This window comes from Pyxicephalus adspersus, chromosome 4, assembly GCF_032062135.1.
Source record: "Pyxicephalus adspersus chromosome 4, UCB_Pads_2.0, whole genome shotgun sequence".
In the NCBI taxonomy this organism is placed as follows: domain Eukaryota; kingdom Metazoa; phylum Chordata; class Amphibia; order Anura; family Pyxicephalidae; genus Pyxicephalus; species Pyxicephalus adspersus.
The window spans coordinates 219,556-224,807 of NC_092861.1; positions in this window are offsets into that span (position 1 = coordinate 219,556).

Consider the following 5,252-nt stretch of genomic DNA (forward strand, 5'->3'; position numbering starts at 1 on the left):
GAATAAATGTTGTCACTGGCAGAATCAGACACACAAAAAGCAATGTATGATGAGGTCAGAGTATTTCCCTTCTGTATTGACTGGGCGCGGAGTTGTAAGAAATGAGAGCCGACTACTTACAGTAAGTATGAGTTAAGGTTGGTTTGAGGGCCAATCACAGTGCTGCCCTCTCCTGGCTTCTTTAACCATTGCGAGTAATTGTGTGCAACGTATTTGTCATATACACGTATTTCCCATAGCACAGAATATTAATACAGCTCCCTGATTCACCTGCCACCCCCAGGGACAAAAACACCTTCTAGGAGCAACTCCAGGTCTTCTTGGCATCCCCCGGGGCAGATTCTTTGCCACTAATACCCTTTGCAACTAAACAAGACCAGAACCAAACTTTCATTAGCCAATCAATCTTCATGATGCTGAAACATAAATAATAATTCTGTAATGTTTTCTCTTGGATAGCTCCATACAAAACAATTGCATCCCATCGATAACTCCGCCATCGGCATTATGGAATCCCAATAATTGTACCGGTTTCACTCCAGATGTGGTCAGGTTATGGGATTGGTGATGCCACGAATTTCATAAAACCCAAATAGGTTGGGTCAGGGTGTCACGTACCCTAATGGGGGCCTACGATGTGAAATCTTCTTACTGCTCCTAGCACCCCGCAGGAAGAGGGCTAGGAGTGCGGGTAAGGAGTGTAGGCTGGGGGTGAAGGCAGGGGGTATCTCTATATATGAGACAAACTGCACTACTGAGGGACTATGGACCACCTGTGGGTTACCCTATATGAGTAGAGCCCATATAGACTGTCCGTGCCAGGACCTCCCATGCCACCTCCTGGTGCCACCGATGTTCCCCACGTATCCGTGGCACTGTCAGACCATTATATATATTTTTCTGATACAATTACGTACGGCATCAGATGTTGTCACCCTCCAGCCTGAACCTCCATGGTGTTTGCAGCCCTGGGAAAGCACAGCTGCATCTCTGTTAGCTGCAAATTCAGAAAAGCCACAAAATGTTACCACCTCCTCTTACCACCGCCTTTTATTTTATTACCCTGTATGTCTTTTGATCTATTTCCTGCCAAACACCAACCACAAAAACTGAAAGACACAAAAGAATTGACAGAGGAAGAGAGCGAAGTGCCTCGGGCTGGGTGGGAGAAATGTCAGCTAAACCACTGGACACGTATTACTTCCACGTGCTTTGCTTGTGCGTGGCCGCTAGTGCCGGACTGACGGGTGAGTAGATGAGGAGGGGGATTGTGTTGGGTGGCTCTGGAGAGTTGATATGACGAGATATACTAATAGAAGGGAGAGAAGGTTCTTGATGTAGAAACAAACCATTCACCATATTTATTTCACTTTTTTTTATCCAGTGAATGATTTTCACCCGACCAACATTTTCATCTCGCAATTTATTGTTTTTGTTGCTGGAAATTAAAACGGTTGAGGAATACAAAGCTGATGATAGGAAGGTGGTGGTGACCCCATTATATTGTAGGGGCTTTGGCTTATAATGGGCCAGATAATTACACCCATCGCCCTCCCCCCAGGGTTCAATCATAAATCATCAGCAATTCTTGTCCCATAATCATTAAAAAAGAGAAAGTAGGAAATTATTTTCTTAATAAATTTTGATGTAACCTAGAAGTTATATATGGAAAGGACAGGCAGAGGGGTTGTTTTAGCTGCTTATAATAAACAAAGGTTTACATGAGTATTAGTTATTATACAAAATACAAGTCATAGCTATACAAGTTCTTCTAATCAAGTAACTGCGTATCAAGCCCATAAGAAGAATGGATTACTTGGAACAATCCACATGTCATCCCTTAGACCTGACGCGTTTCACCCTAATGGCTTCCTCAGAGGAGCTGGAGATGAAAAAACTAGTGATTGAAAGATCAAACAATGAACCAATTGATAATATCCCGCTCTTTTTGTGTTCTTGTATTGTATAATGGAGTTTTTCCTTGTGTGGGGGATCTCAGATATTTTTATGTGTTTTTGGAATTCCTCCTAAACTGAATGCCGTATTCTGTGCCTCCCCAAAAAAATGATCCTTTATCCCAATTCAAACCTCTTTATTCATTTACCAAACCTCCATCAACTATAGGTACTATAAGTACCCCAAAACCCTGTACAACCCTCTTCCTCCAGCTTCTACAGCCCTAAGGTTAGTACCCCAACAACCCCCACATCCTGCTCCACATACAGTCCAAGATAAGAAACCCCTCTACCCTTATATAAACCCCTATATACATCGCTATAACCCCCCTATATAGCCCTATATACCACTTTGTATCCCACCCTATATAACCCTGTATAAACAAACACTCACCCCTTTATACCACACTATACCCCTAAATGGCCCTCTATATACCCATATATAACCCCTATATACCCCTCTATACCTGCCACAACCCCTATATACCCCTCCATAACCCCTATATACCCCTCTATATACCCCTTCATAACCCCCTTTATACCACTCTATACCCCTATATAGCGCTCTATATACCCATATATAACCCCTATATACCCCTCTATACCACTTTGTATCCCACCCTATATAACCCTGTATAAACAAACACTCACCCCTTTATACCACACTATACCCCTAAATGGCCCTCTATATACCCATATATAACCCCTATATACCCCTCTATACCTGCCACAACCCCTATATACCCCTCCATAACCCCTATATACCCCTCTATATACCCCTTCATAACCCCCTTTATACCACTCTATACCCCTATATAGCGCTCTATATACCCATATATAACCCCTATATACCCCTCTATACCTGCCACAACCCCTATATACCCCTCCATAACCCCTATATACCCCTCTATATACCCCTTCATAACCCCCTTTATACCACTCTATACCCCTATATAGCCCTCTATATACCCATATATAACCCCTATATACCCCTCTATACCACTTTGTATCCCACCCTATATAACCCTGTATAAACACACACTCGCACCTTTATACCACACTATACCCCTATATGACCCTCTAAATACCCATATATAACCCCTATATACCCCTCTATACCTGCCATAACCTCTATATACCCCTATATAACCCCTATATACCACTCTTTACCCATTTATAGCCCTCTGTATACCCCTCCATAAGCCCTATATACCCCTATGTAACCCCTATATTCCCAATCTAAAACCCCCCTTTATACCACTCTATACCACTTTGTATCCCACCCTATATAACCCTGTATAAACACACACACGCACCCCTATATACCACTCTATACCCCTATACACCCCTCCACAACCCCTATATGTCAGTAAGGTATGAGTGTAGTAGTAGGCTGGTTGGTGTTAGATGTTGACAATAGGGCAGATGAAACCTGGGTGTGGTAAATAACGAGGTGCACATTGTGGAAGATGGGGCATTAGGGGCATTAGGGTCTGTGTCAGGGATTCCTTGTGTATCAGGTGTGCTTGTTACACTTGATGGACGCCATTTGGGTGGAATTGATCCAGGCTGGTTGATGTAAGTTCTTTTGGTGCAGTTTTGGTTTCCAGTCATTGTGATCACGTTTTTCTTTTAGGTCTAACAATATAAATAGTTGTACAGCGCTGTGTTATATGTTGGTGCTATATAAATACTATAAAATAAGTTGTTATACCGTGCAGCAGATGTTGAAGCTGTGCTAATTGTAGGAGTCTTTGTAAGCTTCTTATTGGTGGAAGAGGATTCCCATTGGTAGACTGTTTGGGTTTATAAATCTCCACTTAGTTATGTTTGATCTTTCTTATTGAAGATATTTAATTTTTCCAAATGTGTCCCAAGGTCCTTAAATTTCTTTTCAATGAGGGGGAACCGATCTGAATATTGTGAGTTTGGAGTGTCATTTGGTGCAGCACGGTGGCTCAGTGGTTAGCACTCCGGCCTTTGCAGCGCTGGGTCCCAAGTTGGAATCTCAGTCAGGACACTATCTGCATGGAGTTTGTAGGTTCTCCCTGTGTCTGTGTGGGTTTCCTCCGGGTACTCCGGTTTCCTCTCACATTCCAAAAACATGCAGTTAGGGTAATTGACTTCCCCCCAATATTGTCCTTACACTAATAATGACATATGACTATGGGGGGACATTAACTATATGTCTGCTATATCACTATATATATATCTATATGTCTGCTATATCACTATATTTATGGGGAGCGGTGAGTCACTGAAATTGAAGACATGCCCCCAGGGTGACGACATGATGGCAGAACCCCCCATTCTCCCATCGCAGGCTCAGACCTTCTTGCTAAGTTTTAGGGGGGGAGGGGTGCAGGGCGCCGGACACAACAGAAGTCTGCGATTGGGGAGTGGCAGGGCCAACATGTTTTCGCATACCACTGGTTGGTGACTGCTGGTCTATAATATATAAATACTTTATACCCCACAGCACACCAGCGGGAGGCGCTATTTCTATGCTGCATTGGGAACTCATAGATCAATCAATCCCTATAAAGGGGAAGAAATAAATCAGATTACTACTTTGGAATTATGTTAGTATTTTTGTATTTCTTCACACAAGAAGAGAAATGATCTGCACTTGTTTTATTTGTCTTACAGAATATTCCATTACTTATCAAACAACCTCAAATGTTAGGATATGTATATGGGGTCAGCAATCCGGAGGATCTCTTCCCATTTATTCTGTCCAGCAGCCCCTGCTTCCCTATACCCGTGCAGCCTGATAATCCGTATCGGCATCCCCGGCATCACTCAGAGGGTGTGCACGGCTAAAGGGGATTTCGGGAGCTCCTGGGTCCTTATTGCCTCTCTGCTCCGTCCCCAGGGCCTGTTATAGGGTTTATCTGGGCTGATTGGTGCTGGAGAATTCTCGTGTGATTTACTGACCCATCGGTTATATGCGACCGGATATTCTATGTATGAGCTGTGCTCGGTATTCTGGACTTGGCTCTGTTGGAATCTTGGTACTGCTTTATCTATGGGCTCCTGGCTTGCTGCCGGCCCATTACCAGACACCATCCCTTGTGCACCAAGTCCTGGGGGCCACGGAGTGCTGGGGGACACAACCAGTCCATGGTATTATTGTTATTTCTACAAAAACCTCTTTATTTACACTCCATTCTCACTTTCACATTATATTCACACTTAATCAAAAGGTTAACACAGCTCTGCCTAACTGTGAACGTTATATATTATAAACATTTCAACCACTAGTTCATCTGTTTCCAGCTCCCAGTTCAGCGTTGT